Genomic DNA, 25,429 nt, shown 5'->3' with positions numbered 1-25,429 from the left:
TTACATAAGCTGTTATTTTGCTGAACTGTGCAGAAGCTAATTACTAAAAATACGCTTTTTAATGAATGCGGATTAATATAAACTTCAAGTATAATTCAATTTCAATCAAATTTATTTATTCATCTCTATTTATTACCTTTTACCCTGTAGGTCTACATGTTAATATATGATCACTTGAATGATGTTATATATTATTATTGTTTTCTCCCTTTTTCTTTGTTTAGTAAACGATCTTTGGTGTTATCTATTATCTACCTTTTCTTTTCATCTCAGCCAGCTTACTGTGTACGGTTTCCTTCCTTCTATGTGTTTTTTCCAGTGGTGGGGGCTCGCAGGGCCGGCCCGAGAGATTACGGCGCCTTAGGCGAAACTATTTTGTTGCGCCCCTACTATTCTTGGCAGTAGATGAAAACTTGGGATATAAATTTAGGAGCAAAATAAACCACAACAACAATGATTAATTAACTCTCTCCTAACTCTTTAATCTTCTGAGAAGTTGTATAGGACAAATATATACAAAGTAATGAATAACACAAAACAAAAATGACCATAGGTAATTAAAATTTTTGTTTCCTTGCCTTTTTTTGAAAAGGATGACACTAAGTCACCGAGATTAATTTGTTTAGCAACTTCAGATTCTATCGAAATTGTTGCCAACCCAACCAACCTCTCTTGCATCATATTTGCCCTTAAATATGTACACTTTTCTTTCCATCCCTAAAACTTTTTGCCTTTTGAAAAGATTTGTTATAATTTTTTCTATTTTTTCTCTGGCGCCCCCTTTGGGTCGGCGCCCTAGGCGGCCGCCTAGTTCGCCTATACGTTCGGGCTGGCCCTGGGGGCTCGCTTTGACTGACTGGCATCAGGTCTCCATGTTGGAACATCCCGTGATGTTCTCTACTCCTCGCCTTCTTCTCTGATGCTTCAGATCTCGGGGATGAATGATGATGTTGGACACAAACTTCATGATATCTGGTGCATTGCTCAGTCGAAACAAGCACTATCTGGAATCAATAAAATCCTTATTAGTAAATAACCATATAAAAGGATATTTTCACCACCCTATAGTCATGTTCCCTGGAAGAGGCAAAGATGATACTTGCATTCTGGTTAGTCTCTTTCCATTTTTGCCATCCATTATGTTAATCACCATTTGAGCTACTTTTTCAGTACAATACTAATTCTTTATTATTATTAATATTATTATTATTTTTACTTTACTTCTTTCTTGGCCACTTGGCCTGATAGGTCATGGTGTAGTTATATTGCTTTGATACTGAAGGAACCGGCAAACTAAGTGAGAATTAACGATCTTGGTTATTTGAAATTCAAAATTACTAGCCAGAATAACTGCAGATGGCAGTAGTGGTGATGGTACAGAGGACCCAACATATTTTTTGAGTAGCGATCGATGAAACACATTATGGATGGTAAAAGTGAGAAGCAAAGCAAGGCAGTTTGGTCACTCCTCAATACATATTGAGTGGTGCCTGTAAATGCGCCCCCGGCAGTGAATGAGAGCAGGATCATCATTTGAGCCAGCTGCCAGTCAGTGCCAAGAGCATGGTTACAGCCACCGCTCTCTATACACTGAGCAACACTCTAAGTGCAAGCACTGGGCAGGTTCAGAATGCTATTAAACTGTAAGTTACCCCATATTTGAAAGTTAATAACGTTTTTTCATGTGACAGGTTCCCTTTAATCTGATTGTGGTGTCCTACTGAAGTGCTGAAACACATTGGAAATGGTAGTGATGATCTCAATCTTTGAATAATATACCGTAATTCAAAGATTCAAGTGATATATAGGGAAGTGCTGTAGCTTTATAGTCAGTTTGACTTTTCATTGATTAACCTGTGATATACTGCAGTCACTCATCTTTTCAGTATTGTGACATGTAACTAATTTATCACTCCATTATCACCCCTACACATGTCTCTCCATTCTCTATTCATTTATATGCAACTACAGACAAATTTGAGTAAATTGGAGAATTGGGCTGAAAAATGGCAAATGAGGTTTAACACAGATAAGTGTAAGGTTATGCACATGGGAAGGAGAAATAGATGCTACAATTACTTACTAAATGGGAAACTGCTGGGGAAATCAGACATGGAAAAAGACTTAGGCATCTTAGTCAATAAGAAGCTAAACTGGAGTGCCCAGTGTCAGGCAGCTGCCACCAAAGCAAATAGTGTCATGGGATGCATTAGAAGAGGTCTGGGGACACATTCTCAACTCTGCCGCCCGACTAATTCATCTCTCTCCTCACTACTCCTCCACTTCTCCCCTCTGCAAATCTCTTCACTGGCTCCCATTCCCACAGCGTATCCAGTTCAAATTACTAATACTGACCTACAAGGCCATCTACAACCTGTCTCCTCCATACATCTCTGAACTAATCTCCAGATACCTTCCCTCAAGGAATCTGCGGTCCTCCCAAGACCTCCTTCTCTCCTCCACACTTATTCGCTCCTCACCCAACCGCCTCCAAGACTTCTCCCGAATAGCCCCCATCCTCTGGAATTCCCTGCCCCAACACGTCCGGCTATCAACCACACTCAGATCCTTCAGATGGAACCTGAAAACCCACCTCTTCAGGAAAGCCTACAGCCTGCAGTGATCCCCGCTGCCTCCTCACCACTACTGGAGCTACCGCCTCACCATCACTGGCACTGCTGTAACCCCCCAACCTACTGTCTCCTTCCCCACCATCCTATAGCATGTAAACCCGAAAAGGCAGGGTCCTCTCTCCCCTCTATATCAGTCAGTGATTGTTAGTTTGTTTGCTGTAAGTGATATCTGTAATCTGTATGTAACCCCTTCTCATGTACAGCACTATGGAACCAATGGTGCTATATAAATAAATAATAATATTTACTCTAGAAAAGAGAAGACTTAGGGGAGACCTAATATATATGTACAAATATATCAGAGGGCAATACAGAGATCTCTCCAATGAACTGTTTGTACCAAGGACTGTGACAAGAACAAGGGGGCATTCTCTTCGTTTGGAGGAAAGACAATTTCTGCACCAGCATAGAAGAGGGTTCTTCACGGTAAGAGCAGTGAGGCTCTGGAATTCTCTTCCTGAGGAAGTGGTGATGGCCAACTCACTGAATGAATTTAAGAAAGGAATGGATGCTTTTCTTGTGAGTAACAGTATAGAAGGTTACGAATTACATAATATTATAGGTAGATGGTTGACCCAGCTTAGGGGAAGGAATTTTTTTCCCTATGGAGAAAACTGGCTTCTACTCTGTGGGTTTTATGCCTTCCCCAGGATCAACAATGCAGAACAGCTGCACTAAAAATAGGCTGAACTAGATGGACATAAGGGCTTCCTTCAGCCTTCAAAACTATGTTACTATGTTACTATGTTACAATCAGGACACACACTTGTGCTTTTTCTGGAGTACCAATGTTTTGAAGCTTTTTGTTGGCTCTTGTTGTTGTAACTGGGCTCCTTATCCCCACATGTTTTTTGCACACTCTTCATTCTTTTAATAGCTTTTCAGCTGGCATCTCTCCCCACCTCCTTTTTGGAGTCTCTCTCTCCCTTTTTTCTAAATGTTTATCTTGATTTTAATAATTGTATTTCAATAAAATATTCCATTTTTATTCTCGTTCCTTTGTCTCTTCACTTCTTATCTATGGGTGATACCTTCCACTATAGATTATGTATAGTCTTGTAACTAATTTAGTCAAATCAATTTTTTGGAAAAACGCAGAGAATTGAAATTTTTTATGTTTCCAGCTGTTCACTATTCAATCATCCTTGTTTTTATTAAACCTCACTAATAAAATCTTCCACTATCAAACCTAAAGGTACTGTCACACTTAGCGATGTACCAGCGATCCCGACCAGCGATATGACGCGGTCAGGATCGCTGGTACATCGCTAAGTGGTTGCTAGTGAGCTGCCACATAGGCAGATCTCACTAGCGACATCGCTGGGGACGGGGGTCGCTACTTACCTGTCACACTAGGCGATCCTGCGTCCTCCCGCCCGGCTCCACGCGTCGCTCGTCCTCACAGCAGGAAGCGCCACAGGAAGCTGACGACGAGAAACAGTCCTGAACGTTCTCGCGCGATCAGCGATAACCAGTGGGGGAGCGGGTCGCTGGTAAATATCAGACACAGAGATATCGCTAGCAATATCGCTATAACGTCACTAGTTATAGCGATATTGCTAGCGATATCTCTTAGTGTGACATGCCCTTAACTAAACAAGCCCCTCCTGTCAACAGAGTCTGTATTAAAAAAAATAGACTGCAAATGATTCTATTCCTGTTATGTTTGCTGGGGATTTTTTTCTGCTCAAAATGTGTTTTGGACTCATTTGCAGATCATTTATTATCAGAAATTGCTGTTGTTTTTGGCTAGATTCACACAGTTGTTTATATGTCATATATGATATTGTTAGTTCTGGAACAGAAATGTTTGGTCAAGACAGGAATTGTGTCTGTAAACTATGTTTCCTATACAGTCATGTGAATGTAGCCTAAATCACGGTGTCTAGTTTCAAATATGTGTAGACTGGGGGTATAAATTGTTTTGGGCTTATAAATATGGCAAATTGCATACATTAAATGTTTAAAGTTTCAAGTTCAATTTAAACAAGTGGCATAAATACTGTATGTTTAGGATGTGATATGCTCTTTGGTTTGGTGTGTATTGTGGTTATTATGTTCAATAAATGTGTGGGAATTTAGAACAATGTTCTGTGTGTTTTTATAACTGTTGGGGATCAAAGTTGCAGCTGCAGTTTGGGGCTAATAAACCTTTTTTATCCAAGTGTTTGGTTAAAGCTCCAGGTTTAATCTTGCAATCTTAAATGTGTGGGGTATCAATCTGTTTAGGGCACAATATTCTTTTAGGTTGGATGGGCTTCGTTGTTGTTACAAGAATGTCTCAAATCTAAGCCTTGATGGATGTTGGGTGTCTACTTTAGGGTGAATTCACATGCTTTTTTAGAGTTTGTTGCACAAATTTCCACAACTAAACATCAGTTACATTCATCTCTGATGTAATTTCAGAAATGGAACAGTTGAAGAATAGGTAGTGTGAGAAATCACCCATAATAAGGTTTGGTGGGCTTTACAAACTGCTTAGGATCTGCAATTTCTGTTTTAATTGAACATAGAAACTGCAATCAAAAGCATTGATACCTGTTAATGAGTTTCTCGATGACAGATGGCAAACCTGTACACATTGGTTCGCTCTTTCCAAGCAGTTTCGTCAGAATTCTAGGGTAAATGTCTTTGAAAATTTGCAAAATTTTGGCACAAAAATTTTGCCGCTTTTGAATGTTGGTATCTCCCAACTCCACTCCAGTAGGCAGAGCTTGGGTGGGATGGAACATGGTGGAAGCATGATCCAACAGCTTGTCTAATTTATGACAAGCTGTGGCTTTCACTTCACTAGAAATATTACTCCACCCTCATTATGAATCAGAAGCGTCTGACTCTACCACGCCCCCTCATCAATATCAACGAGAGAGTCACCAGTCTTGAAGAATCGAGGCATTTATTTTTTTTATTTAATAGATTGAGACAAAAAAGAAAGCTACCAGTTTTTGAGAGAAATGATTTCAAAAGGGACATGTAAGATTGTTGTACTTCCTGTTATCCCTTTTGCTAAACTGGTTGCCACAATAAAACAGGAAAAAAAATGGAAAAATCTTGGAAAGTAAATGAAAGAGATTTTGGATGTCTACTAGGGTAAGGATTTCATATTTTGGAAATTAGTTACAGAGTTGCTTTAATATTTTCGTAGTTTAATAAGTTTCTATGGAACATCAAAAAACTTGTGAGAAGGTCAGCTAGAATTGTATATGAAAGATAACCTTTCTGCATAAAACAAAAGTATTTGTCAGGTACGGTACCTTTGTAGTTTGTGAATAAGTTGAAAGTAAATAAAGACATATAACAGGAATGATACCTTACCACTAAAATGAGTGTGGACGGAAGACACCTAGAATTTCTGTGCAATTCTAAAAACTTCACTATTAAATATTACCTTAAGAATGTGTTCGCTGACAACACTTATTATAGGCATCCGCCTGGCACTACTGTGAAGCATCTTTTTGTGATATATGAAGTCACATATCACATTATCACATTGACATAAAACTGGCATCAAATATGAACTGCAAAGTATACATCAAACAGCACAAGTACAAAGCAACACATTGGGAAGGAAGGGGAATAGGAAGGATAGGAGAAGGGAAGGGTTGTATTGTATATTGTTATTGTGAGGTAGCGTTGTTATTCGGGTAGGGGATACTTGCTCAGCAGCCACACAATCAGATCCGGCACAGATTTTCCATCAAATCATAACAGTCCATGCGGTTTATTCAACATCATAAACCCACAGCAGCAACAAAACTTCATATAAACAGCAGAGCGTCCATGGCAGAGTTTCACTCTGTAAACCCTGTGTTCACACAGGTTGTACAATGTCCAGCATACAGGCTCTCTTAGCCTCACTTATCTCACCCACGTCCGGGTTTCCTCATGGCTGCTTCAGCTTTCTGCAGACGTTTATTCCCTCCCCTGGGAACTCTCAGACACCTGCAGCCATTCACCACAGCCACTTCACAGGCTGTTAGCCAGGAAGCTCAATCTCAGCGGGTCCTTCCACACTGGACCAATCGGGTCCCAGCATTCACCACATGTGACCTACCCTGGCCACATTATATGGTCCATAGCCACGCCCACCGGGTCACATGACTATGACCTCATCACAGGTCCTTCAACCACTCATACTCTTTACAACAGTGTTCTTTAAACACACCCCCTGGGTGGGTTTGTAGGTAACTGGCCCGCCCATCTCCCTAGTTACCTGGAGACATCTCCCTGTCACATTAAAGCAGCACCTCAGCAGTATCACTGCTGATCAACACATAAGTCTCCATCTCAAAGCCACCTACTTTGAGATACATAACGGCCATTCAGTATTCTGCCATTCATCCTTTCTCCTGGGACATCCACACAGTGCCCCCTAGCGGACACAGTGGTTACTATACCACATAATGTGTAAATTGGTTATATACAATACTAGCTATGAACCCATTCTCCGCCCAGGTGGAGAGCATTTTTTATTGGTATATGGTCTCCCATTCTGGTATGTGCTGCCCCCCTCCTGTCCTGGTATGCATGGCACCCCTTATCCCTATCCTGGTATGCATGGTACCCTCACCCCACAATCCTGGTATACATGGCACCCCATTCCTCATCCTGGTATGCATGGTCCCCTCACCCTCTAATCCTGGTATGCATGGTACCCACTCATCCATATCCTGGTATGTATGGTCCCCTCACCCCTCCAATACTGGTATGCATGGTACGCCCTTATCCCTATCATGGTATGCATGGTCCCCTCACCCCCCTTTCGTGGTATGCATGGTCCCCTCACTCCCCCTTTCGTGGTATGCATGGTCCCCTCACCCCCCTTTCCTGGTATGCATGGTCCCCTCACCCCCCTTTCCTCGTATGCATGGTCCCCTCACCCCCCTTTCCTGGTATGCATGGTCCCCTCACCCCCCTTTCGTGGTATGCATGGTCCCCTCACTCCCCCTTTCGTGGTATGCATGGTCCCCTCACCCCCCTTTCCTGGTATGCATGGTCCCCTCACCCCCCTTTCCTCGTATGCATGGTCCCCTCACCCCCCTTTCGTGGTATGCATGGTCCCCTCACTCCCCCTTTCATGGTATGCATGGTCCCCTCACCCCCCTTTCCTGGTATGCATGGTCCCCTCACCCCCCTTTCCTCGTATGCATGGTCCCCTCACCCCTCTTTCCTGGTATGCATGGTATCCTTACCCCCCTTTCATGGTATGCATGGTCCCCTTACCCCCTTTTGTGGTATGCATGGTCTCCTCACCCCCTTTTGTGGTACGCATGGTCCCCTCACCCCTCTTTCCTGGTATGCATGGTCCCCTCACCCCCCTTTCGTGGTATGTATGGTCCCATCGCCCCTCTTTCCTGGTATGCATGGTCTCCTCACCCTCCTTTCCTGGTATGCTTGGTCCCCCTGTCTCCTATTAAACTGCACACATTCAAAAAAAATAATACTCACCTTTCTTCCCTGTGTCCAGCGCTGTCCCTTTCTGCCGGAGACCAGGGGGAGGAGTCTGGTGCCGGAGTACACGCATGCCAATACCGCGCTGTCTGGCGCCATATTGCTGAAGATATACTTCAAATGTGTCTTCAGTAAAATGGTGCCGGATAGCGCTATGCACATGCACGATTCCCACGCGCACTCCGGCCTCGGTCTCCGGCTGAAGAGAAGTGCCACGGCAACGCTCCTCCCGGTCAGGTAAGTATGTAGGTAAGGCGCCGGAGATAGCAGTATGCAGTGTGTATGCGTACCGCCATCTCCAGCGCCATACACACTCCTCTTACCGCTTGATGCCTCATTCTGTCTGGAGCCAGACTGCGCAGGTGCGTCGCGCTTGTGCAGTCTATAAAGGCTTCAGACAGAGTGATGCTCCCATGGTTATATTATAGATACCGGATTTCACTTCTGTGAACCATAAGTGCCTCCCTATAAATGATCGAGATTGAGAAAACTTCAAATCAGAGTCCATTGCCATTGACTTTTCTACAAGCTGGATTTCTTCAACCCATTCTATTAGAAACCTTGATTTCCAATGTCTGGGAATACAATTCTAGCAGCTTGCAAAGTGAAGTATAGGATGCTCTCTTTTTTTGCATGGAGGTGGAACCAGGCAACATGGAAAGGAGAGCCATTTCAGAGGACCAACTGGTGACATACCCAAAACCTGGTCCAGTTCAACCCAGAAAGGAGCAATGATTTTGCATGACCCCCACATGTGTAAGTGTGTGCACATCTTTACTTAACACCAACACAGCAATAACATCAATCTCAGTATGATGCATGCATAGTTAAATAGTTACATAGGGTGATAAAAGACCGAGGTCCAACAAGTTCAACCTTTCTCCACCATTTGTGCATTTTGTCACTAAATTAACTATAGCCCACAATGTGAAGTGTATTGAGGAAATCATCTAGCCTTCCTAGAGTCCCACTTTCAGGGGGGTGCAGGACACCACTCTTAAAGCTAGATGGGCAGTCTGTTTCCCAGCTCCACCTGTCTTCCACTTAGTCCAGTCTTGGTAGCCAAGAGTCTGCACCACATAGTCCTCACCCCGCTCCTCCTTCCTCCCACCATTCCAAGTCCCAGAAGGCAACTCACCCCATACTTGGACACTTCAAGTAGCTCTTTACCTTTCCATTTTTGGCTTCTTCTGGCCTGTCACCATGCAAGTTTCAGGAGAGAAATGAGGCGATTGTGTGCGCTGATGACCAAATAGTTCACCAGCCATGATAAGAAGAAGCCAACGGGGGGAGAACGTCAATTACAGTCTCAAGAGGTGAATGATGATGAGACACAGTTGCCAACAAGCCATGTTAAGAGAACACTTCAGGAGGAAGAACAGAGTGATGAAGTGGAAGACAAGGTGGTGGATAATGAAGTCACTGACCCAACCTGACAAAGTGGCATACAGGGCAAGCACAACAGCGCAGAGGGGGAGGGATCCTCAGTGCCCCAACAGGCAGGAAGAGGCAGTGGAGTAGTGACAGAGTGAGGAAGTGGAAGACGAGGTGGTGGATGATGAAGTCACTGATAAAACCTGGCAAAGTGGCATGCAGAGCAAGCATAGCAGTGCAAAGAGGTAGGGATCTGCAGCGCCACAACAGGCAGAAAGAAAGGGGCTGACAGTTAGAGAAGGTGGTCAACTGTTTCCCAGAGCACCACCACATGGCCAGATAGTAGGTCAATTGTCAAGTGTTCTCCAATCTGGAGATTTTTTATAGACAACCTGTCCCGTACCAAGATCAGCAGGGGCCTGATCACTACCAGTCTAACCACCACCAGCATACTCAGGCACATGCCATCCAAGCACCCAACTAGATGGGCTGAACGTATGGGTCCCCAATCATTGTCTGCGAGTTACACCACTGCAACAAGGTTCACTTCCTTGTCCACACAGCATTCAGCTGTCCCTATCACAGGCCTCAGAATGCAATGGAAATATGCAGCCACCTGTTGTGAATTCTCTCTCTGGCTTCCCTCTGGTGATTACTGAAGGTAGTGGAGATGGTCAGATTGACAGAGGGGTTGCGAGTTCTCTTTCTGGACTCCCTCTGATGGTTACTGGAGGCAGTGGAGCTGATCTGATTGACAGAGGCTTGCCACCTGATGATGAGGAAGACGACTGGAGATCTGGGGTTTCTGATTGGGATTTAAGACAGCTGACTCCCTCTATCCCTGCTGGTGATTTTCTTCCTGTCCCTTCTGAGGTCTGATGTCTCCTGCTCTTTCCCTGCATGTTCAGCTAAGTGGTTCATTTGTTATTCTGTTTTCATTTGATCTGGTTTTGTTTATCTCTGCTTTGTGCGGGTCAGCCAGCTCCAGCTGGGGCTGTGCTGAATCACCGCCCATATGTTACTGCATGTGCCAGTTTGTTTTGTCCCCTGTTATATTGGTCTGTTTTTGCTTTGCTTTCGGAATATACCAGAGTGCTGATATAGAGGGGGCAAAGTCGTGCGACTTCAGTGTTTTTGTGCATCAGACGTGTTGGACTTTTTGCAGGGTTTTTTGCGTGATTGCAGACAGTGTCTTTCCTTTCCATGACGGCACACTGGCTGAACTTTCTGGAGGTCGGAACTAAGATAGACCCTGGTTCTGCAAATGTGATGCCGATGTCTAGAATTGCGGGCCCAAGTTCTATCAAGTTTCCCCCACCTCCTACGCAAGTACCTGCACCCACTACTGCTCCTTATCCTCCATCACAGACTTATCGTCGATATCAGTAACATGTTGAAAGACTGCAGCACTGCCTCGGCGAAGCAGCAACAGGCTCTGCTTAAACTCATATGTTTAGGTGACAAACAGCACACCATGGTAGAGTTGTTGAAAGGTCTAACAGACCAGACAGATCTGTGGCTCTCACCTCTGAACCTACAGCCAGGCATGGTTGTGTGCAATTATGGCCGTAACCTGGTGATGGCTCTGAAGATTGGTAACCTCGCACACGTACCATGCCTGGCCCACATGCTCAAATTAGTGATTCAGTGCTTTCTAAAAACCTACCCCAATTTTCCTGAGCTACTCGTCAAGGTATGACGCATGTGGGCCCATTTCCGCAGGTTGGCTACAGCTGCTGCCGGTCCGGCAGTGCCGCAGCAGCACTTGCAACTACCACATCACCAACTAGTTTGCAACCTTCCCACGTGCTTTGAATTCAACATTCCATATGTTGGCAAGGCTATGTGTGCAGCAAAGGGCAATACCAACTTCAACATACTCGTTGGTATTCTGCTTTGCCTCTGCAGTCTACTCAAACGCTTGCTGCTCACTATGAAGGATGAAACTTTGCATGCAGACCAGGTGGCCATGGAGGAAGAAAGTAAGCATGGTGATTAGTGTTGAGCATTCCGATACCGCAAGTATCGGGTATCGGCCGATATTAGCGGTATCGGAATTCCGATACTGACTTCCGATACTTTTGTCATATCGGATACCGGAATCGGAAGTTCCCATCATGCTATGAGCCTGCTTGCTTTGATTAAGCCAATGGGAATCCTCCGAAGTGTGGGCACATCCTGTTAGGCATGTAGGCATGTTAACTATTGGCATGGCTGTGATTGGCTGCCGGAATGATGCCATGATGCACTATAAAAGCCACCGCAGCCGCCATTTCTGGTTCACTCTGCTGTGAATTCAGTTAGGGACAGGCTGCTGTTGAAGACTGTGAGGGACAGTTAGAAATAGCGACTCTCAAAACACATCTAGTGCTTAACCCAGGCTACATAAACCACCACTGTAGCTTGCTTTTCCCTAGCAGCGCTGTTTTCACAGCTGTCTGCAAGGGCTGTGTGAGTGCAGACCCACGCTGTGTAGTGTGTCCTGCAGGCACGTCTGCTTGTAGGCCGCCCAGCGTGTGTCTCTGCCTCATACACATTTTTCTTTTATTGCTGCTTTTTTTTCTCCTGTATAATGTGCTTCCATACGTATCCATATACGTTGGTTGCAAACACTAAAGGAGTGGACAGCGGAGCCTTTCAGCAGCCTTTCAGTGCTATAGCCCATTTCTCTGCACTGTTTTTGGCTGTCTGATAGGTCTCTCTGTGTGTGAGTGCAGCTCACGTTGCAGTGTGTTCTACAGCCACCGCTAGCTGTAGTCCGCTCAGCGTGCGTCACTGCCTCATACATAGTCCTTTTTTTGCAGCTAATTTAGCCAGATTTTTGCTCCTATATTAGTGTGCTTCCAACCGCATCCATTGTCATTGGTTGGTTGCAAACACTATATAGGATTAGGTAGAGGAGCCTTTTTGCTGGCTTGTGCCCTTCAGGGCCAGCCAGACTAGTATCACCCTATTTTTTGGAGCCTCATCAATTGCATTGTAGGTTAGCTTCCTGCATTGTAATCGCTCCAAAAAGTTTGTGATACTATAGCTTTCAAACTTTGGTCACATGCTTTTCTTTCCCCTCCAAAAAAAAAAAAGGAAATAAAGTTCACCAAACACTCCACTTTACAGTTGTCTAGGCCACATTAGATCATATTAAGGTGTAGTACACACACTCTTAGCCAAATTAGTGTTTCTTATACTGGTTAGCAGGTGTTCAGGAATAAGAACACTAAGCCACCCCTTTTTTACTTTTCTGCCTATCTTTATCAGTCTACCAAGATGAAGAAGGCAGGGAGTAAGGCACGTGGTCGTGGCCGTGGAGTTTCAGCAGGGAGAGGACGGGGGGATTCAGCAGGGAGAGGACGTGGGGATTCGGTGTCTGCTGCTGCCACCAGTGACCCGGCATCCCCCACTTTTACCAGGCAACAGTCCTTCATGCGCAGCTTTGTAGGACCTCGCCGTACCCCACTGCTGCGTGACGAACAAATTGAAGCCGTTGTCGGATGGATGGCAGCTAACGCATCCACTTCAATGACTTCCGCATCCTCCCAAGGCCAGAGCACTGAAGAGCAACCATCTGTCTCTTCACCACCTGCCAAATTGCCCAGGCAGTCTGAGAGCCCTGGACAGGAGCCATCTCAATCTTTACTTCTGTTCTCAGAATCTGTTGGCTTGGAAAGAGGTGGCCAGCCAAGCAGCATTCTAGAGCGTGAAGAAGAGGGAGTATGCAGTGATGCGCAACTGCTTTGTCCCTCTGAATCTGAAGAGGCGGGTGGGCCAGTGCCTATTGTCAGCACACCTCAGTGCTCATCTGATGATGATGAGACTCAGTTGCCAATTTCTGGTGCGTACGGTGCTGGCGAGACAACCCAGGACCAGCCGGTGCTTGAAGAGGGGAGTGGAGATGATGAGGTCCTTGACCCATCATGGCGTCAGCCACAGGAAGGTGGTGGGAGCAGCTCTGAGGAAGAGATTCCCCAAACGGCCAAAAGAGGAGGGAGAGGGCGGGGGCAGACTTGGTTGCCTGTAGCCTCCACTTTGGCACCCGTGAGGAGCAATCTTCTTCCAAAACACAAAACGGGCGCTCCCAGGACTTGCAGTGCGTGGTCTTTTTTTGACACAGTTGCAGATGACATTTGCTTTGTCAAATGCAAGCTGTGTCATCAGAAAGTGAAACGAGGGAAAAATGTGAGCAACCTCAATACCACAAATATGTGGAAACATGTGCGTACCAAGCACGAGGTGGAGTTACACAGACACACTGAAGATGTAGGCCAACCTTCAGCAGCACCTACCACCTCTTCAGCTCGTGTTGGGGCCTCTTCCTCCAGCTCACACACAGCTGGTTCGGCTTCCTCACTGGAACGCCATGGAAGAACCACTGCCACTGTTGTCCAGAGACCCAGTGAAATTCCACCCACTGAACCACGTTCGCAGTCGTCAGCACACTCCCAGGCCACTCACCAGCAATCGATAGCACAGACATGGGAGAAAAAGCGGCCATACTCGGCAAACCATCCCCGAGCACTGGCTCTGAAAGCCGGCATTGCCAAATTACTGGCCCTTGAGATGCTGTCATTCAGGCTGGTGGAGACTGACACCTTCCGGAACTTTATGTCATTGGCAGTTCCGCAATACAATGTGCCCAGCCGCTTTTATTTCAGCAGGCAAGCCGTCCCTGCCCTGCAAAAGCATGTGGAGGGAAAAATTAAAAATGTGCTACTAAATGCCATCAGTAGCAAAGTCCACCTGACCACTGATGCGTGGACCAGTAGCCATGGACAGGGACGATACCTTTCCCTCACTGCCCATTGGGTCAATGTTGTGGAGCCGGGTACAGATCTGGAGAGTGGCTCTGTACGTATTCTGCCAACTCCAAGGATTGCAGAAATGCAGTCTGTACATATTGAGTCCTCCTCCTACTCTAGTTCCTCGGAATCAGCACTGCGTGAGCCTGTTAGGCCAGATATGAGCACAGGTGTGGCCAAACGTCAACAGGCCGTCCTTAAATTAATTTCTATGGGGAATCGGAGCCACACAGCACATGAGCTCTCGAATGCCATCAAGCAGGAGAGCGATGTGTGGTTTGTGCCAGCGAATCTCCAGCCAGGTTTGGTAGTGAGTGACAATGGCCGAAATCTAGTGGCAGCTCTGGGCCTAGGCAACCTCACTCACATACCATGTCTGGCACACGTGCTCAATTTGGTCGTGCAGAGCTTTCTGAGGGACTATCCGGATCTTGATGCACTGCTGCACAAGGTTCGCCTAGAGTGTGCTCACTTGCGGCGTTCCAGCATGGCAAGATCGCGCATTGCATCTCTGCAACGCCGATTCCGCCTGCCAGAACATCACATCATATGTGACCTCCCCACCAGGTGGAATTCAATGTTACATATGTTGGAGCGGTTGTGTGAGCAGCAGGCAGCAGTAATGGAGTACCAGCTGCATCAGGCGCAAACAAGTCGCACTGTGCGCCGGACACACTTCACCACCACTGAGTGGGCCACTATGAGGGACATCTGCCAAGTTTTGCGTGCCTTCGATGACTCCACGCGGATGGCCAGTGCAGATGATGCACTAATCAGCATGACTGTCCCCCTCATCTGTCTGCTTCAAAAAACCTTACAAGCACTAAGTGAGGAGGTTTTTGAAGAGGTCGAGGATGAGCAGTCAGAAATGCCATCTGCTTCTGGCAAGTCTGCGCAACGTGCTTCCACACAAAGGCCCAGGCAGGGGACACTTAGTGAGGAGGATGACGAGGAGTCAATGGAGGAGGAGGAACACATCTCTCCAGAGGAGGGAGGTACACAAGGCTCTAGTAGTCAGTGTGTACAGCGAGGGTGGGGTGATGCTGAGCAGGGAGAGATGCTGCCTCAAGCTGGGGACAGCGTTTCCGGTCCAGTTGGCAGTCTGCAGCACATGGTTGATTTCATGCTGCAGTGCTTGTTAAATGACCGCCGCATCGCCAACATTCTCCACACGGCTGATTATTGGGTGTACACCCTCCTAGATCCTCGCTACCGGGACAACTTACAAAGCCTCATACCACAGTTGAACCGGGAGTGAAAAATGCGGGAGTACCAAGAAACACTTGTGCAGGCCATCATGTTCTCCATTCCCCCCGCAAGTGTTGCTGGTAGTGCTTTTCAAAGCAGCCATGTGGGTAGAGGCAGTGGAGGAAGCTCTGCACAAAGAGGTAGCAGAGGCAGTGCCGCAGGACAAGGCAAGGCCAGTATGGCCCAAATGTGGAAAAGTTTTGTGGGACCGCCACAAACGGCTACACCATCACAGACGGCTCCAGTCAGCAGGAGGCAACGTTTCCGTCAGATGGTGACAGACTACTTGTCGTGCCCTGTTAGTGTTCTCCCAGACGGCTCTTCCCCGTTCAAGTATTGGGTCTCTAAGCTGGATACATGGCCAGAGCTTAGCCAGTATGCATTGGAGGTGCTGGCTTGCCCTGCTGCCAGTGTATTATCGGAACGTGTCTTTAGTGCTGCAGGTGGTGTGGTAACAGACCGTCGCACGCGACTATCCGCCGATAATGTTGACCGGCTTACTTTTCTGAAAATGAACAAGGCCTGGATCTCACCTGAATTTGCCAGTCCTCTTCCAGAATAAACAATTGGCTGGCAACAGGATCCAGGTCTCCTGTTGTGTTCATGTTTCTATGACCTGAACTTTATTTCCTGGGCTACAGCAACGCCCGTTGTTGCTCAGAAGTGCTGTCCGCACAGACAAAACACTCGCTCATGTGTAAGTGGGGTTCGGTAACGTCAGCTGATCCCCTGCTGTGTGTATGGCAAAGTGTCCTGCTCCCTCCACAGTCAAACAAACTCAGATTTACACCTGGCTCCAAGTAGGCCTCGGCCTACTACCTGATTTTCCCTGGGCTCCGACACCGCCAGTTGGTGCTCAGAAGTGCTGTCCGCACAGACAAAACACTCGTTCATGTGTAAGTGGGGTTCGGTAACGTCAGCTGATCCCCTGCTGTGTGTACGGCAAACTCTCCTGCTGCCTACAACTTCTGACTACCTCTGATTTAATATGTTCTCTGATTTGCCCTCTGTCTCCACTCTGTTTTGAGTATTTCCTCCGGCCTACAACACCGCCTGTTTCTGCTCTCAAGTGCCGTCTGCACAATCCACACTTGTTCCTGTGTTACCTGGGTCCTGTAACATCTGCTCATCTCCAGAGGTGAGCACGGCAATGTCTCCTGCTTTGTCTACATTCCCAATACTTGTAGTGGAAATGTGGACAGAGCAGGAGACATTGCCTGACTCACCTCTAGGCAGAAGCTGCTGTTACAGAACCCCAGTAACACAGGAACAAGTGTGGGTTGTGCAGACGGCATTTCAGAGCAGCAACTGGCGTGGTTGGAAGCCAGAGGAAATACTCGAAACAGAGTGAAGACAGGCCTAATTGGAGTACGTTGACAGTTAGTAGTAGTCTAGAAACAATCGCAAACTGCCACCAAGTAGGCCTCGGCCTACTACCTGATTTTCCCTGGGCTCCGACACCGCCAGTTGGTGCTCAGAAGTGCTGTCCGCACAGACAAAACACTCGCTCATGTGTAAGTGGGGTTCGGTAACGTCAGCTGATCCCCTGCTGTGTGTACGGCAAAGTGTCCTGCTCCCTCCACAGTCAAACAACCTCAGATTTACACCTGGCTCCAAGTAGGCCTCGGCCTACTACCTGATTTTCCCTGGGCTCCGACACCGCCAGTTTGTGCTCAGAAGTGCTGTCCGCACAGACAAAACACTCGCTCATGAGTAAGTGGGGTTTGGTAACGTCAGCTGATCCCCTGCTGTGTGGAGGGCAAACTGCTGCTGCCTCCAAAGTCAAAATAACTCCAATTTACACCTGGCTCCTAGTAGGCCTCGGCCTGCACCCTGGTTCTCCCTGGGCTCCAACAACGCTAGTTGGTGCTCGGAAGTGTTGTCCACACAGAAAAAAACACTCGTTCATGTGAAAGTGGGGTTCGGTAACGCCAGCTGATCCCCTGCTGTGTGGAGGGCAAACTGCTGCTGCCTCCAAAGTCAAAATAACTCCGATTTACACCTGGCTCCTAGTAGGCCTCGGCCTGCACACTGGTTCTCCCTGGGCTCCAACAACGCTAGTTGGTGCTCGGAAGTGCTGTCCACACAGAAAAAAACACTCGTTCATGTGAAAGTGGGGTTCGGTAACGTCAGCTGATCCCCTGCTGTGTAGAGGGCAAAGTGCTGCTGCATCCAAATTGTAACTACTTCAGATTTAAACATTCTCTGATTTGGCCTCTGTCTCCACTCTGTCTCTAGTATTTCCCCTGACCTCCAACACCGCCAGTTCCTGTTCACAGTTGCCGTCCACGCATTCCACACGTGTTCCTGTGTTACTGGGGTTCTGTAACGTCAGCACATCCCCCAATATGTGTCCGCCACTGTCTCCTGCGCTGTCCACCTTCCCACTGCAAGCGGTGGGAATGTGGACAGAGCAGGAGACAGTGGCAGACACTCATCAGGGGATATGCTGACATTACAGAACCCCAGTAACTCAGGAACAGGTGTGGATTGGGTAGACGGCTGCTGTACGCATAAACTGGCGGTGTTGGTGGTCACGTGAAATCCTGGAAACAGAGTGGAGACAGATGCCTAATTGGAGCACGTTGACAGTCTGTTGTAGCCTACAAACAATCTAAAACTGCCACCAAGTAGGCCTCGGCCTGCACCCTGGTTCTCCCTGGGCTCCAACAACGCTAGTTGGTGCTCGGAAGTGCTGTCCACACAGAAAAACACACTCGTTCATGTGAAAGTGGGGTTCGGTAACGTCAGCTGATCCCCTGCTGTGTGGAGGGCAAACTGCTGCTGCCTCCAAATTCAAACAACGTCTTATCTTAAACTGCCTCCAAGTAGGCCTCAGCCTACAAAATGACTATCCCTGGGCTCCAACATCGTCAGTTGTTGCTCGGAAGTGCTGTCCACACAGAAAAAAACACTTGTTAATGTGAAAGTGGGAGTCGGTAACGTCGGCTGATCCCCTGCTGTGTGGAGGGCAAAGTGTCCTGCTCCCTCCAAAGTCAAAATACCTTAGTTTTACACCTGGCTCCTAGTAGGCTTCGGCCTGCACCCTGATTGTCCCTGGGTTCCAACAACGCTAGTTGGTGCTCTGAAGTGCTGTCCACACAGAAAATCACACTCGTTCATGTGAAAGTGGGGGTCAGTAACGTCAGCTGATCCCCTGCTGTGTGGAGGGCAAACTGCTGCTGCCTCCAAATTCAAACAGCGTCTTATCTTAAACTGCCTCCAAGTAGGCCTCAGCCTACAAAATGACTATCCCTGTGCTCCAACATCGTCAGTTGTTGCTTGGAAGTGCTGTCCACACAGAAAAAAACACTCGTTCATGTGAAAGTGGGGGTCGGTAACGTCAGCTGATCCCCTGCTGTGTGGAGGGCAAAGTGCTGCTGCCTCCAAATTGTAACTACTTCAGATTTAAACATTCTCTGATTTGGCCTCTGTCTCCACTCTGTCTCTAGTATTTCCCCTGACCTCCAACACCGCCAGTTCCTGCTCACAGTTGCCGTCCACGCATTCCACATGTGTTCCTGTGTTACTGGGGTTCTGTAACGTCAGCAGATCCCCCAATATGTGTCCGCCACTGTCTCCTGTGCTGTCCACCTTCCCACTGCAAGCGGTGGGAATGTGGACAGAGCAGGAGACAGTGGCAGACACACATCAGGGGATCTGCTGACATTACAGAACCCCAGTAACACAGGAACACGTGTGGATTGGGCAGACGACTGCTGTACGCATAAACTGGCGGTGTTGGTGGTCACGTGAAATCCTGGAAACAGAGTGGAGACAGATGCCTAATTGGAGCACGTTGACAGTCTGTTGTAGCCTACAAAAAATCTAAAACTACCACCAAGTAGGCCTCGGCCTACACCATGATTGTCCCTGGGCTCCAACAACGCCAGTTGGTGCTCGGCAGTGTCTTTGGCACGGGGACTCCCTGTTGCCCAGCCTGGTTCCAGCACGCCTGCTGTTTCCGGGTAGTGTCAAGGTCACTATGCCACCAATCCGTTGTCCTGTCGTCTTGCGGCCGGGTTAGCCGACTCTACGGTGCCTGCAGTTTAGGTGACTCCTATGTGGGCTGCGGGAACTGGCACTGAAGGCTGGATCCGTAGTGCCAATGGGACATGGACCCCCTGTAGGACTGTGGGTTTCGGTAACTGCGGCCGGCTTGCGGCCTGGCTACTTTGCTTTGAATGGGTACCTTCTGCTACCCACCCGGGTTCCAGCACTGTCTGCTGGTTCTCGCCAGAGCCTTTGGCCTAGGTGCCTCCATCTCGGTATCCAAAGTCCAGCACCGTCAGCTGGTCCTTGGTAGTGCTTTCTAGCACAGGTACCTAGTAACCGTGGTCCAGCACCGTCAGCTGTTCCTCGGTAGTGCCATTGGCTCTTGTAGCTTTTGCTACCCATCTGGTTTCCAGCACCATCAGCTGGTTCTCGGCAGTGTCTTTGGCACAGGTACTCCCTGTTGCCCAGCCTGTTTTCAGCACGCCTGCTGTTTCCGGGTAGTGTCAAGGTCACTATGCCACCAATCCGTTGTCCTGTCGTCTTGCGGCCGGGTTAGCCGACTCTACGGTGCCTGCAGTTTAGGTGACTCCTATGTGGGCTGCGGGAACTGGCACTGAAGGCTGGATCCGTAGTGCCAATGGGACATGGACCCCCTGTAGGACTGTGGGTTTCGGTAACTGCGGCCGGCTTGCGGCCTGGCTACTTTGCTTTGAATGGGTACCTTCTGCTACCCACCCAGGTTCCAGCACTGTCTGCTGGTTCTCGCCAGAGCCTTTGGCCTAGGTGCCTCCATCTCGGTATCCGAAGTCCAGCACCATCAGCTGGTCCTTGGTAGTGCTTTCTAGCACAGGTACCTAGTAACCGTGGTCCAGCACCGTCAGCTGTTCCTCGGTAGTGCCATTGGCTCTTGTAGCTTTTGCTACCCATCTGGGTTCCAGCACCGTCAGCTGGTTCTCGGCAGTGTCTTTGGCACGGGTACTCCCTGTTGCCCAGCCTGTTTTCAGCACGCCTGCTGTTTCCGGGTAGTGTCAAGGTCACTATGCCACCAATCCGTTGTCCTGTCGTCTTGCGGCCGGGTTAGCCGACTCTACGGTGCCTGCAGTTTAGGTGACTCCTATGTGGGCTGCGGGAACTGGCACTGAAGGCTGGATCCGTAGTGCCAATGGGACATGGACCCCCTGTAGGACTGTGGGTTTCGGTAACTGCGGCCGGCTTGCGGCCTGGCTACTTTGCTTTGAATGGGTACCTTCTGCTACCCATCCAGGTGCCAGCACTGTCTGTTGGTTCTCGCCACAGCCTTTGGCCTAGGTGCCTCCATCTCGGTATCCGAGGTCCAGCACCGTCAGCTGGTCCTTGGTAGTGCTTTCTAGCACAGGTACCTAGTAACCGTGGTCCAGCACGTCAGCTGTTCCTCGGTAGTGCCATTGGCTCTTGTAGCTTTTGCTACCCATCTGGGTTCCAGCACCGTCAGCTGGTTCTCGGCAGTGTCTTTGGCATGGGTACTCCCTGTTGCCCAGCCTGTTTTCAGCACGCCTGCTGTTTCCGGGTAGTGTCAAGGTCACTATGCCACAAATCCGTTGTCCTGTCGTCTTGCGGCCGGGTTAGCCGACTCTACGGTGCCTGCAGTTTAGGTGACTCCTATGTGGGCTGCGGGAACTGGCACTGAAGGCTGGATCCGTAGTGCCAATGGGACATGGACCCCCTGTAGGACTGTGGGTTTCGGTAACTGCGGCCGGCTTGCGGCCTGGCTACTTTGCTTTGAATGGGAACCTTCTGCTACCCACCCGGGTTCCAGCACTGTCTGCTAGTTCTCGCCAGAGCCTTTGGCCTAGGTGCCTCCATCTCGGTATCCGAGGTCCAGCACCGTCAGCTGGTCCTCGGTAGTGCTTTTTAGCACAGGTACCTTCTGCTTAGTAACCGTGGTCCAGCACCGTCAGTTGGTCCTCGGTAGTGCCATTGGCTCTTGTTCCTTCTGCTACCCACCCAGGTTCCAGCACTGTCTGCTGGTTCTCGCCAGAGCCTTTGGCCTAGGTGCCTCCATCTCGGTATCCGAGGTCCAGCACCGTCAGCTGGTCCTTGGTAGTGCTTTTTAGCACAGGTACCTTCTGCTTAGTAACCGTGGTCCAGCACCGTCAGTTGGTCCTCGGTAGTGCCATTGGCTCTTGTTCCTTCTGCTACCCATCCGGGTGCCAGCACTGTCTGCTGGTTCTCACCACAGCCTTTGGCCTAGGTGCCTCCATCTCGGTATCCGAGGTCCAGCATCGTCAGCTGGTCCTTGGTAGTGCTTTTTAGCACAGGTACCTTCTGCTTAGTAACCGTGGTCCAGCACCGTCAGTTGGTCCTCGGTAGTGCCATTGGCTCTTGTTCCTTCTGCTACCCATCCGGGTGCCAGCACTGTCTGCTGGTTCTCGCCATAGCCTTTGGCCTAGGTGCCTCCATCTCGGTATCCGAGGTCCAGCACCATCAGCTGGTCCTTGGTAGTGCTTTTTAGCACAGGTACCTTCTGCTTAGTAACCGTGGTCCAGCACCGTCAGTTGGTCCTCGGTAGTGCCATTGGCTCTTGTTCCTTCTGCTACCCATCCGGGTGCCAGCACTGTCTGCTGGTTCTCGCCACAGCCTTTGGCCTAGGTGCCTCCATCTCGGTATCCGAGGTCCAGCACTGTCAGCTGGTCCTTGGTAGTGCTTTTTAGCACAGGTACCTTCTGCTTAGTAACCGTGGTCCAGCACCGTCAGTTGGTCCTCGGTAGTGCCATTGGCTCTTGTTCCTTCTGCTACCCATCCGGGTGCCAGCACTGTCTGCTGGTTCTCGCCACAGCCTTTGGCCTAGGTGCCTCCATCTCGGTATCCGAGGTCCAGCACCGTCAGCTGGTCCTTGGTAGTGCTTTTTAGCACAGGTACCTTCTGCTTAGTAACCGTGGTCCAGCACCGTCAGTTGGTCCTCGGTAGTGCCATTGGCTCTTGTTCCTTCTGCTACCCATCCGGGTGCCTCGCCAGTTTCTCAGTCTTCTTGTACCTTCTGCTACATTTCCAAGATCAAGCTTTTTGAAATTGTCTTTGGTAATCCTTATTGATCTCCATGACGACGACCCTGATGACGACGACCCTGAAGACCACACCAAAGAAGACCAGAAATATGACCCTAAATAATAAGACCAAGAGGACAAAGAACATGAAGACAACCACCAAGATACAGAACAAAAGACAGAAGAACAAGAAGCAGAAGAAGCAAAAGCAGAAGAACAGAAAGCAGAAGAACATTAAGCATAAGACTAAAAATCAGCATAGAAGAAATCAAAATTATAAGCAGAAGAAGACTAAGCAGTAAATGGGGGTGAGTCCGTTCCTCCTCGTGGTGCCCCTGGAAAATGCCTGCTGCTGCAGGCCAAACTGAACGCGGACAAATCCTGTTGTAAATCTTTAGTGACAGGCAGAACGTAAGGTGTAATCTTATAACTTTTATAGATAAGTACTACAGGAATGCCTGTCACCATAAGAAAATGAAGACAAAGAAGAATAGGAAGAAGATGAAGAAATAGCATATTAAAATTAATAATAGCTGAATAAGAAGAATATGAAGAATGGAAAAAAAAATTAATGGGAAGAAGATGAAGAAGAAGAAGATGAATAAGGTGAAGAAAAAGTTGATGAAAAAAATGCTACTGCTGCGGATCATGAAGGAGAAAGTGTGGGAGAAGTACAAAAGAAGGTGAAGAGCATGGAAGTTGTGAAACATACATATCTGACAAAATATAAAAAAGGTTAACATAGTCAATATCTTTTTATCTCCGAACGTATTGAATAAAAAAATTGGAATTAATGCTATGCCATGTGATTTGAATAAACCACTATGCTTTTAATGTCTCCTCCACCTCCCCCAATACATTCTACATGATTCTTATTTGTTTTCAATTATGTAGAATTAGCCAACAAGGAAATACAGTCATATGTTAAAGTTTGGGCACCCCTATTAATGTTAACCTTTTTTCTTTATAACAATTTTGGTTTTTGCAACAGCTATTTCAGTTTCATATATCTAATAACTGATGGACTCAGTTATATTTCTGGATTCAAATGAGGTTTATTGTATTAACAGAAAATGTGCAATCTGCATTTAAACAAAATTTGACCGGTGCAAAAGTATGGGCACCTCAACATAAAAGTGACATTAATATTTCGTAGCTCCTCCTTTTGCAAAAATAACAGCCTCTAGTCTCTTCCTGTAGCTATTAATGAGTTCCTGGATTCTGGATCAAGGTATTTGTGACCATTCCTGTTTACAAAACAATTCCAGTTCAGTTAAGTTTGATGGTCGCCGAGCATGGACAGCCCGCTTCAAATCATCCCACAGATGTTCAATGATATTCAGGTCTGGGGACTGGGATGGCCATTCGAGAACATTGTAATTGTTCCTCTGCATGAATGCCTGAGTAGATTTGGAGCGGTGTTTTGGATCTTTGTCTTGTTGAAATATCTATCGCCCGCATAACTTCAACTTCGTCACTGATTCTTGCACATTATTGTCAAGAATCTGCTGATACTGAGTTGAATCCATGCGACCCTCAACTTTAGCAAGATTCCCGGTGCCGGCATTGGCCACACAGCCCCAAAGCATGATGGAACCTCCACCAAATTTTACTGTGGGTAGGAAGTGTTTTTCTTGGAATGCTGTGTTTTTTAGCCTCCATGCATAACGTCTTTTTGTATGACCAAACAACTCAATCTTTGTTTCATCAGTCCACAGGACCTTCTTCCAAAATGTAACTGGCTTGTCCAAATGTGCTTTTGCATACCTCAGGCGACTCTGTTTGTGGCGTGCTTGCAGAAACGGCTTCTTTCGCATCACTCTCCCATACAGCTTCTCCTTGTGAAAAGTGCGCTGTATTGTTGACCGATGCACAGTGACACCATCAGCTGCAAGATGATGCTGCAGGTCTTTGGAGGTGGTCTGTGGATTGTCCTTGACTGTTCTCACCATTCTTCTTCTCTGCCTTTCTGATATTTTTCTTGGCCTGCAGCTTCTGGGCTTAACAAGAACTGTACCTGTGTTCTTCCATTTCCTTACTATGTTCCTCACAGTGGAAACTGACAGGTTAAATCTCTGAGACAACTTTTTGTATCCTTCCCCTGAAAAGCTATGTTGAATAATCTTTGTTTTCAGATCATTTGAGAGTTGTTTTGAGGAGCCCATGATGCCACTCTTCATAGGAGAATCAAATAGGAGAACTACTTGCAAGTGGCCACCTTAAATACCTTTTCTCATGATTTGATACACCTGGCTATGAAGTTCAAAGCTCAATGAGGTTACAAAACCAATTTAGTGCTTGAGGAAGTCAGTAAAAAGTAGTTAAGAGTGTTCAAATCAAGAAAATGATAAGGGTGCCCTTACTTTTGCACCGGTCAAATTTTGTTTAAATGCAGATTGCACATTTTCTGTTAGTACAATAAATCTCATTTGAATCCAGAAATATAACGGAGTCCATCAGTTATTAGATATATGAAACTGAAATAGCTGTTGCAAAAACAAAAATTGTTATAAAGAAAAAAGGTTAACATTAATAGGGGTGCCCAAACTTTAACATATGACTGTAAAGGGCTTTTTTTAATTCCGATACCGGAAGTCCCATTGACTTGAATGGGACTTCCGGTATCGGAATCGGCGATACCCGATATTTTTTTCCTATCGGGCGATACCATCCGATACGATATTTTTGGGTATCGAACGGTATCGCTCAACACTAATGGTGATACTACCCATCCCTGCCTCATCTCATCTTCTCAGAACAAATTGGGTGATAATGTGGAGGAGGAGGTACAGGAGATGGTTACCTGCATTACAGAGTGTACTACCAACATCAGCTTCCCGTCTGTTCAGCGTGGAAGACCTGAAGAGGAGGAGAGGGAGGAGGAGATGGAGCGTCGTCCTCCTGGTGGGGA

The 25,429-nt window shown here is 47.5% G+C and overlaps 1 long non-coding RNA gene across 1 annotated transcript in view; it reads right to left on the bottom strand.

The window, feature by feature from the left end:
* Nucleotides 1-461: 461 nt before the first annotated feature.
* Nucleotides 462-25,429, bottom strand: part of LOC141095909 (uncharacterized) — a 72,799-nt gene continuing 47,831 nt past the window's right edge. Inside the window, exon 2 of the long non-coding RNA XR_012233494.1 lies at nt 462-1,004. This is a non-coding gene — a long non-coding RNA (uncharacterized lncRNA). The remainder of the gene's footprint in view (nt 1,005-25,429) is intronic.

The sequence above is a fragment of the Dendrobates tinctorius genome, unplaced genomic scaffold, assembly GCF_039654945.1.
Source record: "Dendrobates tinctorius isolate UK_male_01 unplaced genomic scaffold, ASM3965494v1 ptg000070l, whole genome shotgun sequence".
In the NCBI taxonomy this organism is placed as follows: domain Eukaryota; kingdom Metazoa; phylum Chordata; class Amphibia; order Anura; family Dendrobatidae; genus Dendrobates; species Dendrobates tinctorius.
Note: the sequence above shows the minus strand (reverse complement) of the source record. Positions and strands in the feature narration are given on the sequence as shown.